This window comes from Gymnoscopelus braueri (assembly GCF_963280865.1).
Source record: "Gymnoscopelus braueri genome assembly, chromosome: 13".
NCBI classification, from domain to species: domain Eukaryota; kingdom Metazoa; phylum Chordata; class Actinopteri; order Myctophiformes; family Myctophidae; genus Gymnoscopelus; species Gymnoscopelus braueri.
Genome location: NC_137615.1, coordinates 31,556,342 through 31,569,220, shown reverse-complemented (window position 1 = coordinate 31,569,220; position 12,879 = coordinate 31,556,342).

Here is a 12,879-nt window from a genome sequence, read left to right as displayed (position 1 = left end):
CATCCTACAATCATTTAGCTGGTGATGTGCAATAAGCAACCATGTACAAATTGTTCTGAAGTGGACGGAGCCTACTAGCTGTCTTCGAAGAGGTGCCGCATTCAATTCAGCTGCACATCGGGAGATTCAGATTACTTTTAAGGCATGTCAACCTGACAACACATACTACACAGTACAGCAACGATTGACGTAGATCATTAAACAAATAAATGAATGCCCAAAAGGTCACAGTTACGGTGACTTGGTAAAGTTCTGGCAAGAGTGCTGAGTTACCCGACCACATCACCTCTTTGTAATCCTCTCACAGTGCTGTGAATTCTGTTACGATAGCACTTAACAAGCAACCAAAATAATAGGAGTAATTTGATATGTCACTACTCTAACAAGTGGTCATAGGAGTTCTTCCCTATATTCACATCTTGATTCAACTTGTTTATGCTTCAAAATTGACTACTTAATTATATATCATTATATACACTGATGTATTTGCACTGTGCCCTTCTTTCTCTTCTGTTGTTTAACAGCTGATGGTGTGGTGGTTGGTGGGGTGGGTGAAATCTGAAATCTTTCAGCTGCTATACCTTTCCAGCTTTTCCTCTCAGGGCTAAACCTGCTTCTGTGACCTTAATAAAACTGCTTTATCGTGTATAGCCAGCAGGGGGAGACAGGGACCAGAACTCAGTTTAACTGAATCAATTTAATGAATTGGGTAAACTTGCTCTTAGTTCTGCTTTCACATGAAAACAGCCTTTTAACAGTTGGAACCAGTATATCTTTATTTGTGATTTACAGCAGGTATGGTAGCCTTTGTATCTCTCATTCTCTCATTCTAAATTCTATTTGTAATTGTAAACTGAGTGAATTAGACTCCATGTGGTGTAACCCAGTTTAGACAGACGTAAGAAGATCAGGTGTGCACCACAAAGACTTGAGGATAAGGTGTTATATAGCTCTATACTGTAAATCCACCTTTAATCTGTTTTGGTGTGTGTGTGATTGGGGTTCTATTTCTGTGTCAGCTAGGATACTGGACCAGGTCCAAAATCGAGGTGATTAACAAGTTTTAAATCATTCAGACCACTGTCAGTCCCAGAGTGCCATGCACATCCAGTGTTTGGACCACCTCTTAAGGACAATCCATAGAGGGACGGGAATTGAGTGTCCTTAAATCTTTAAATGTCAAAAGTCTATCAGCCTTACATTAACTTCTTCTTCTAAGATCCATCAACAGTCTGTACCAGAAGGGTAACAAATCCACCAGACAATTATTGAAGTGACCCACTCAATGACCTCCCATCCCGCTGACAATCAACCAAACAGCCAGCCAATCACAAGCTGACCACACATCTTCTGTAAACACCAGAGAGCTAGAAGTGGAACGTCATTCTTTTCACAGTCTGTATAGCCTTCGTATGTTATTTGAACCAGTAGGTTCCTAACAATTATCACTCCGCCCTCCTTTAATGGAAACCATACTTCATGCCACCACACAGGGAAGTAAGTCCGTCCAAAAGGTTTTGTCAGCTGTGTCTGTGTGACGCCAAGACCTGCCTATCTCTCTCCCCCAGTCTCATTCACAAAATATTCTACGATTACAGACAGTGAACGCTGCCAACTTCTAGTAGGGATTTGGAGTCTGATGACAGGAGTGAACTGTTTTTAAGTTAAGGCATTACTTCTAAATAGCATGACTCATTCACCCTGTCATCATAGGACTTGAATGTCATATCGAGTGTTAGAGAAAAATTAGTGGATGGTTAAATCAAGATTTGCATTTTTCTGTTCTAATTTGCTGAACTCAACATGCCACAATGTTCAAAAATATCCATATAACGTATGTTGATCTATTCTGCAAATAATTTCACAAATAGATGCAAAACTTATTGTAATGAACTGTAGTCTGTGAATCAGGCATGACAACGTCTGGTGATAGGAATTCCTGTTATTTATAACACTGACAGCAATGTGTCTCCAAACCAAGTCCCCTGTTGCTCCCGTTCCCCCCAAATTAACACACACGTAAAACAAATGGATACATCAACAGAAATCAACAACCTCAATCACGATTATCAAACCATTCAACCAGACTCATATACAGTATACACACACACACACACACACACACACACACACACACACACACACACACACACACACACACACACACACACACACACACACACACACACACACACACACACACACACACACACACACACACACACACACACGTGTATGTTCTTTGTACAAATAAAGATTGATGAATGTGTGCAATGTAATATTTGGGAGAGTATTTGCTTGGGAAACAGAGGATGTACTGGGAAAATATGGCATAGGAAGGGTGTGCTTGTGTAAACAGGGCAGGGGGTGATTATGTGGGATGGGGAACACTCAAAGACTTATTCAATAAATAAAAAAAGTAAACAGTAACAGACGGTTACTTAATTTCTTGCAACTTCTCCATGCTGGGAAAAAAACTAAAAACAAAACAGGAGCAGATGACGCTGGCATACAGAAGAATAGTTTTGCCAGTGTAAACAAATGGGGGTACACATTCTGATGGTTTATCCAGTACACCGGTGGATAAGTCATATACAGCTGCAGCCCCACTGAAGCATTTGCAGTAGCATTCCTTGATTTCCTTGCCTCAGTGGCATCAATGTCAAGAATTTCCCAAATGTTAAGATCTGGAAGACAAATATGACTGTAATCAGTACTGAAAGTTTTCCATTTGTATCCTCTTTTTACTTTCACTTATTTTGTCCTGTATTTTATCGATTAACTATTTATAGCATTACCTGCAGACAGTATAGAGGATGGATTTTCTATAATTGGTGCTGCTGGTTCCGGTTGGGAAGATGTGGACGGCTGTTCTGTTGGTGAGTGTCGGATGTCGTTGGAATGCTGCTTATACCTGATAATTGTTTTGATCCTATGGGATCGAGCAGTGTAGAAAGGGTCGTGACCATTGAGCCATTGACCATATGAAATCTTTCATACTTGTTGTTCAGGATTGCTACCAAGTTCTTTACCAGTTGTACAAACGCAATGATAACTGAACAACGACAACTATACACACACACCTACCACGACAGCTTACAAACCATCCCCTCCCCTCTTCCTTCCATCCCTTTCCTCTCTCTTTTCTTCATCCCTTTGGTTGTGTGGGTTCATGTCTCATCAGTGCACGCTGTATGGATTCACACTCCAGTAAGGCTTGCCACTAATTCAAAATCCGGAGACTCACTCCCCAGAGTTTTTGTGTCTCCCATTTCGCAGGTTTCCATGGACTGTTATTACGGACACCCCATCCGCACCAATACAAGCTTTGAAACGGTGGTTCCAATGGAAATGAAGTTTTGAGTTTGAAGCACATATCAAAGCATTGGTGTCTGACTGCCATCACTAGCCAGTATACCTCCAAGTTTGAGGAATTATCCTTTAGTGTTCCGTCTGTAGGAAGGTTTGGACGACAGCTACCGCAGAAACCAGAGATCGGCAGTTTGATTCCCAGTACAGAGTTGGTGTGGCCTATCAGCTCTCGTCTGCGCTCATGGCCTGCACTGGTCTGTTTGTGCACCGGTGTTTGACTTGCTCCCTTTTGGGCTATTCCACAAGATGCTGAAGGGCAGAGTTGATTCCCTCAAATGACGCTCGCTATCCCACTTCTGATACCAATGTAATGTACTGTGGGTTGAATCAGGTATGGTAATTTCTGGTGATCGGAATCTGTTATTTATAACACTGACAGCAATGTTTCTCCAAACTAACTCTACTCGATGACAAGATGAGAGGGGCTGCCTCTCTCTCTAATCAGAATCAGAATCAGTTTTATTGTCACATCACAGGTTTACAAGGTAAAAAAGTGGGTGAAATTCTTTTTTGTACATCGTTCCCATCGCAACGTTAGTTTCCATAGAAAGAAGAGAGGGGGGGGGGGAGAAGAAGAGGGTGGGGGGCAGGTGGGAAGGAGATCAAAACAAGAGAGCAACAGAAGGCCAGACAAGTTATCTACATATTTACAAATTACCTGAGATAATAAAAAAAACTAAAAAAAAACTAAACTAAGGTGCCTGAGCATAGCAGCAATGTATTGTATACTGTGCATGTTATACTTATACTGTGCATGATAGACAATGGACGTTAAGGTGCTTAGAGGAAAAGGAGCACAATAAAAAAAGACCCAAAAAAAGTCAGTGCGTTATACAAGGGATTAAGGTGCAAAAGGTCAGTGCGTGTCCACCTAGGGTGGACTGACCCTAGTATAATCCGCATGTAGCTCCATGAGGGAGTGCAACAAAAAGTCATTTGTACCTGGTGTAGTCCACAGGTGTGTCCGAGGGGGGGCTAAAGTCCAAGTCATTGTCCCTGGTATAATCCACAGGTGTGTTCAGGAAGAGCCAGAAAAGTCTGCGCCGCCTGCTGTCAGGCTGCTGAACTCATCCAGGCTTATGCCCCATTCAGCATTCTGACAGCAGCTGGATTGAAACTACACCAAAATCTGGTGGTGGAACTCTTGATACTGCGGTAGAGCCCCTTGCCCGGTCGCGGTCGTTGTAGGGGGTTGAACAGTCTGTGACTTGGGTGGTGCTTGTCCTTGATGATGCGCTTGGCTTTGACCACGCACCGCTTTTTGTACAGTTCCTGGAGCGCTGGGAGCTCGATTCCCATTATCCGCTCTGCCGATCGCACTACTCGTTGTAGGCTGACCTTTTCTCAGGCACACACACACACACACACACACACACACACACACACACACACACACACACACACACACACACACACACACACACACTGAAATATCTGACAGATCGTCTTGATCACATGACTACAGATAATGTGTATCGATTTGCGTGAGGTTTGGACAATCTGCCTCATGGTGGAGCACAGGCCAATTTGAAGGAACCAGGGATCTCCATATATGGGTATAAAAGGGACAAGGACTGACAGATACAGAGATCTCCATAGATGGGCATAAAGGGACACAGACAGACCGGTACAACAGGTACTCTGACAAGGCCCCTGTCATTATGACTCAGACAGTGTTGCAATGCTGAAGTGGAACGTGGTTGCACTCTATTTTAATGACATGATGCGCACGTCGCTTAACACCTACACTACAGGTCACACAATGGACAATTGATATGCATCTAGGATAATTCCTATGTTAATTCGCCAGGTGTGAGTCGGGAGCCTTTGAAAACTTTGTTGAGGTGTGAATTTAAAGTCGTTTTAAATCTATGCGCGTGCCTGCGCGTGCTCCTGGTCAAATAGGTTCATGCACGGCGTGCAAGGCCGTCCTGTGAGCTTTGCACCCCTGGACTCAGACATACGTACAGTACGTACACTTAGCGCATAGCGGCCCAAACTCTAGATGTGAAACTTCTAGTTTTTAAAAGTCATTCACTGCCATTCTTGTTCAAATGGTGTGGAAGTCTCTATGAGACAAGTTGCTAGGCATAGGTAATTCACCTTTTTGAAAGTCACTATACTGTTCATTTAAAAAAAAAAAAAAAAGTATTATTACTTGAATACAAGTAATTTAAATTCACTTCCTTTCCTAAAATCATTCCTTACAAGTGTTGCATTTCAAACTTGAATCTTAGCTTGATTAGGCTTTCTTTTTAAAGCAATACAGTGAGTTACAGCAAAAATTGACAAAAATGTTCAGGTACATTCTGTAACATTTATTGAAGGCCAAAAACACAATATCTCACGAGATTTGGGGGGAATGGTCAAGGTGTATTCAAACTATGTGGCTGATGTTGACAATGGAGTCCATTGTCAACAACACCCATGAACAATAGTAGGCTAACAGTGGCATGGTCCTTTAATTATCTTCATCTCTCTCTCTCTCTCTCTCTCTCTCTCTCTCCCTCTCTCTCTCTCTCTAATTGCCTGCTCATTCACCCTCATCTCCCTCTCTTTCATCTGTCCTCTGTCTTTGTGTGTCCTGGCGTGACAAAGAGAGTTGAGTTGAGGACATGTCTCCGTCTCTGAGGAGAGCGGAGGGTAAAACTGTTACGTAACTCTGTGGTCTGCATGAATGAACCCTGGGTAGGGGGAGGGAGGTTCAGCCATGTGTGCTTAAAGGGTTAGTTCAGATTTTTTGAGTATTTTCTGTAGGAAATCCTTACCATTAATGTAGTGGTTGCAAAGGTATTAATTGATTGCCCGAGTCCTGTGGTCAGAGTTATGGTCCGGTTCTGATGAATATGAAGTAGTTCCGGTAGATTAGTAGATTTGGTGGGGGCCGCTCATTCAAAATACATTAATTAAAAAAACTAGTGTCATTTGTATTGTTGACCTATTTCTACCATATAGAGCAGGTTTCGTTCAATTTCGACCCCTCTGTCACATGGTACTATTTTTTGTGTCATATATTTTGTGCGTGAGTAGGCTGCCGCGGCGCAGTGATTCTGGACACAAACATTAGTACCATGTGACAGAGGGGTCGAAATTGAACGAAACCTGCTCTATATGGTAGAAATAGGTCAACAATACAAATGACGCTAGTTTTTTTAATTAATTTATTTTGAATGAGCGGCCCCCACCAAATCTACTAATCTACCGGAACTACTTCATTTTTATCAGAACCGGACCATAACTCTGACCACAGGACTCGGGCAATCAATTAATACCTTTGCAACCACTACATTAATGGTAAGTATTTCCTACAGAAAATACTCAATAAATCTGAACTAACCCTTTAAGTGTTTGCATTTTGTGAGAACGTATAGGAGAGAGCGTGTGTGTGCATGTGTGCATGTGTGCGTGCGTGTGTGTGCGTGCGTGAGTGAGAGAGTACGTGCGTACATGACTGATTATTTGCACATGTGCAAATGTGTGAGTGTACGTGCACGTGCATATGTTTTGAGTTGTATGCATGTTTGTGGAGAGCAGTGTTTTGTTTGTCTGCATTAATAAAGCGTGAACAGACTGAGAACATTGTCAGTTTTGTTTTTGAGACATGTGGATCAAAGTGAACCATGTCTTATAAAAATATTTGTAATACGTATCTCAGTCAGTAGAGCTCTCGTCTTTGGACCACAAGGTCATGGGTTCGATCCCGGGCACTGCCAACTCAACATATGAGTAGCACGGCTTGGGTGCAGCAAGTCGTGCCAGTAAATACTGGGAGCTGATGGTAGGTGTAGCGCTCCACCTCTGCAATCGATCTCCCAGGGGTATAGCACATTGTAACGGGGACTCCTGCGTTATTGGCTGATACCAACAATAAGCCTCACCCAACCTACTTATAAATCCAGAGGACAAATTTCCTCAAGGGTTAAAGAAATAAATACAATCAAATTAAATCAATGTAATGTACGAAAGACTGTGATCTTATCATATAATTGTACTATTCTCTTCACCGTCTGATGTCATCAGCCCCCTACAGGCAACGCCAACGGTATAGCAGGTTCAGGTCCCAGAACCTGCTGTACCTTCAATCAATGTTATGTCCAGCTATTAGTACTCAACATATAGTCATGTTTTCTTACACATGGCAAATATTTCAGATAATCATTTTTATGTCACTCCCTATTGGCTGAGCGATTCTTTTAAAAACGTGAAAGCATACCACTGTTCATAGGTTATGTGTGATATGGTGTTCTAACGTACTTCCAAAATTTAGCTGGAGAAATGCTATTCATCACATTGTGCAAGTAAACCAAAACATCCCAAGAATTGCTGTGCAGGCAATACTAGGGCAAATCAATCCATAGATTTATCCTTCAATAGCCAGTTATTCCACCATCTGCTTTCACTTCCATTATTGTTCAAACAAATAATATCCAATAACAACTGATGAGATGATCAGATGAGCTGACTCATGCAACATTAAGTGACAGTCTCATTTGCTATACTGTCATATTGCATTTCATTTCAGAGCTAGTGTGTGTCATGATAAATGAGCTACCCGGCTAGGCTGTATAGACTTTATTAATGCCGTGGGGAATTCAGTTTCAGCTTCACCCAGATGATGGCTGCTCAGAAGCACTTGGGAGGGAGCTGTTAGGGGTCAGACCACAAATCTAATAAGGCTTGTACAGTACCAACATTGATCAGGAAGAAGAGGGACACTGTGGGGGTCAAGAAGGAGCTGGGGGAAGATTGGACATTGGACAACAGTGGGGGAGTTAGAAAGACAACTGGTCATGTATTTTGGGTTACACACATGACATTTGGGAGAAATAATGAGTTTTTCTTGTAAAATCTCAATTGCAGATGAAGACAAATTCAACTTGTTAAATATCGTAGGAACTAAAAAATGACATTAGAGATTTCAAATTGTTCTGCTTCTAGTAAAATGTTGTTTGTTTCCAGTTTGCTCAATGCATGTGCCCGGCAGCAGGCAGCAGCATTCCAGCACGTTTTCAACCTCTTCCTGAGGCTGAAGAAGGTGCCCCAGCTCTGGAATGTCATGGACATTCAATGGACCATGGACAATGCCTGCATTATTGTCCCAGTGCGTAAGAAGGGACCACGCAGCACTCTCCATGACTACAGGCAAGTTGCTCTATGATGTCACATGTCATGAAGATCTTTGAGAGACTGCAGCACCTCAAGCCCCTGGTGTGTGACTTCCTGGACCCCTTGCAGTTTGCATACCAGGCAAACAAACTTCTCCACATCCAGACACACTGGCTAGCTGAAAAGACCTTAGCCACACCCTGAGGAAGACACTTGTCGAAACCGGTTGGCGTCCCTTTGGCGGTTTTAACTTTCATTTAAATGTGTGTACAGGCCCTGAGACATTAAAAGGCTTTTTAAACTTTGGCTCTGCTCACTGGGAGTGTGCTTGGAGTTCACCCACGAGGCTTCCTTTCATCTAGCTGAAAAGTTCTCTTAAGAATTCTGATTTGATTATGCACGTTTGTGCCACAACTGAGCCAACCCATTGTGTTTTCTGTTTACTATCAGTACATTGTTAGTCTCGCGTAGCCAGACAACTATTCCACAATCTCCGAATGCTATATAGCCTGGAACTACACCTCCCGAAATCCAAGAGAGGAAGCTGGCACTTCCGTTCACGAAAATATCTTTTAAAATATATTTTAAAATATATTTTAAAATATATTATATATATATATATTATATATATATATATATATATATATATATATATATATATTTTTTTTCATTTTATTTTTTTAATTTCCATTTCTGCTTAGCATCAAGCTATATATGCTTAGATGATTTTGATTTATAGTAGGATACATTTGCGCGACTGTAAAGACAAAGCGGAAGTGGGGAGGAGGCTTCACATCCGCTTTATATTTTAATCATGATCAGATCCCAGATTGTATGACCGGAAACATTTGAAAATTGTGGGAGGCAACAGTCTGGCCACGCAAGACTACCTTGTCTAAACATCTAGCACATAACACAAACTCTTGCTTGGAGTTTCAAAAAACTGGTATATTGCGATGGTGAGCACTTACCTGCTTCATATGACTTCTCCAACACTTGGCCTGTGAGCTGTCTCTTGGTTTGCAACACTGTTGTTCCTCTTGACAACAATCCTGTTTTGATGTGGACAAGCTTATAGTATATGTACTCCAAAGGAACAGAAAGTGGGGAAAAGGGCTCCAACATTAATGTCTTTGCACAGCATATTCCTTATGTCATGACAGCTAGGGGATAATCCTCATGTGATGCCCTTCTTGGCACTAGGCACTTTTCCCCCATGCCTCGCTGCATTCATATTGAGATACCATAATGTGTTTCTCTGTGCTCTGTCTCAGGTGAAACTCCTCAGTCATTAGGTGTTCTGCAGGTGAATCTCATGTCAAACAGGTAGCTGGCACATCCTTGCATGAGCTAACTGTGTGATGTATCTCTGTAACCTTGTGAAATGCTTATTAGTAATCAACTGGATGGGAATTAAATACTCAGCTGTGACATAGGCCCTTAAATATAGTTTGATATACAGTAGCTATGTATTGGATTATAACATAACAATATATTTTGTTAAATTTTTGGGGAGGATCGACATCAAGCAAACGTTTTTTTTACAGAATCATTCACAATACATAAACAATGCTTTGATACACCTGCGGTAGGGGTATCTCCACTTTTATGGGCTTTGGTTCCTCTAGAGGCCTACTAGGCTAGGCTAATGAGTTCTACTGCCTGCTTAGCCAGAGTGGTATTGGTGTGAAAATGAGTCTTGTTTAAGCACATTAGTAATTAGACATCACCATGTCAGCAGAGTTGTCAACATTTCACTAAAGTACATCCTGATCCTTCATATATGTTTCATTACAAAACGACAGTATATTCAGGAAGTGAATCAAAATCATCATATTAATAACACTATGGTCCACTAATAACACTATAGCATGTTCTAGCTATTCCAATTCATTTTTAATTATGACATCACTTACATTTACTGTGACAATGTGATTATCTCTACGGGAATGTCATTTCTAGCGTGAGACAGTAGAAGCTGAATGAATGGACCTGTGTCAGCTGATGTTGGCATTATAGCTACAGTACTAGCATGCTATTTTTAGACTGTGGCTGGCGGGCCTTTTTCGCCAGTGGAGTGGAAAAAATCTGTAATGGATGTCCCATTCTGTCAGTCTGTGTCACTTTGGTAGTTTGTGTTTGAGTGAAAAGGGAGTCACACATACCAATGCACGCACATACCAATACACACATGCACACGCACACGCACACACACACACACACACACACACACACACACACACACACACACACACACACTCTTTATATCTCCATGCATTCGGCAATAATACCAGCAATAATTTGCTCTGCTGTCTCTCTTGCAAAGCATGCCAACTGTGTTCTGTGTTCTCAACATGTGTTGAGAGGGAGGGGCTACAGCATAAAAATTTGGGCATTGGTGGGAAGCAAAAACTGCCTTTATTACATCATTACCTTGCCAACAACCTCAATGCAAGTTGCTTTACTGAAGGGACTTGAAATGATGTTATTGAAGAATTTATTCACAAATCTAGCAGTTGATATTATGTTGATAGTCAACTCCCTCACAGCTTAATTGCATGTAGCAGTCCCCACTTCTCGTAACAAATAATTAATAGCAATTTTCTTTGCAAGAAAATGCAATCTCTCTCTTGGCAGAATATGGTTTTGTGGACAGCATCAACATTTTCTGGGAACTGTTCTTTAAAGCAAATGTATTACTATGGCAGTGATTATCTCTAAGTCATTGACAATGTCCAAGTGATTAAGCCCATCTGGTACTTAAGCAGGCTAACACCACAGATCAAAAGTTTGCATAGTGTCATACTAATATCTACTGTCAAAGTCAAATAGCATTACTTCGGCAGAACTTGTCGGCTGACTGGTGTGACGGTGGAGTTCTGTCCATTGATGGAACAGATGTCTTCTCCTGACCCAGAGGTCACTGATAGTCTAGTTCAGTGGTTCTCAAAGTAGGGTCCAGGGACCCTCAGGGTTCCTTGAGAAGGTCCAAATGGACCCTTACAGGTCTGTAACTCTGAGAGTTGGGTCCTTGAAATTAAAATGTTTGAGAACCACTGGTCTAGTTTATTTGGTGGAGTAGAGAAAACACACACAAAGAGGCCAGAGGGAGGTGAAAATCGTGGAGAGTGATTAAGAGCATCATCAACTGGAAAATATTTTTTGAGTGCAAAATCAAAGCCTGTCTGTCTCATCAGACCATGATTGCTTCTGTGGGCAGGAAAACATCTCTGGAGAAGACACCAAACAGCACACTGAAGACTCATTTATACTTTGTCGAGCAACCCTTTTGACAATTGTCTCTTGACAAATTGTCATATTTTTAACAGAAAAAAAGAGATTATTACATATAAATTGATTTCAAATTTAAGAAACACTCACACTTCTGTTGTACTGTTGGGCTTGGGTTGAAAGAGTAGGATAGTCAAATACAGTACTCAAGTAACAGTACTGTTACATTGATGAAAAGTATTGAATGAATTACTCATGTAAAGATATACTTAGTGATCTATCTATCTATCGATAGATAGATCTATCTATCTATCGATAGATCTATCTATCTATGTATGTATCTATCTATCGTGATGAATGGACACTTAAAATAGCATACTGTATATCCGTCATCTTCATTTGGGTAAAATGTTTTTTTTTTGTGGGTTTTTTTCTCCAACAGTATAAGGTCCTAGAGATTGTTATTTTAAGTATCACCTGTGTTATCTGTATTTCTTGTTATCTCTGTGTTTATGTTTGTCAGTGTGGTACCATTGGAAATAAATAAACTCAATTTTGTACAACTCAATCGTTATACCCCACCCCAACCCCCCCGTCTCCAGCTGGCATAGCATCAGCTGTGTATTTTCTGCGAACCTACGACAAAGACAGATGGAGTCGGAAAATTGATATCAAATTATTTTATCATGTCGAAAATGAATGTCACATAGCCACATACACAAACAGCATAGACCCGAGATGCCATTCTCTGATTGTGCCATGAATAAAATTTCTCACGGAAAAAAAGAAAGAAAGAAAGAAACACTAACCATGCCCGTTACAAACTCATGACCAGCATTACCGACAAATTCATCAGGCTCTCACTGTTAAGTGCTTGAATCCACATCTCATTCAGCTTTACATTCAACACTGTGCTGTGCCAAAACAAAACAAAAAACATGGCCGCCGATCAAACAGAGAGAATTGTCCACTAGTACAGGAAGGTTGTGATGTTTCTATAGGCTAATACAGTACAGGAGGGAGGGTTGGTTGTGTGGATTACCGCATGATGTCACAGTACAGCAGGGAGGAAGCCGCAGGAGGGGACATGATCACCAAAGGATGTAGCGGTGGTGGGGTCGGGGGGGGGTGGGAGGGTGTCCAGAACTCAGGGTGCAAGATCTGGGGTGC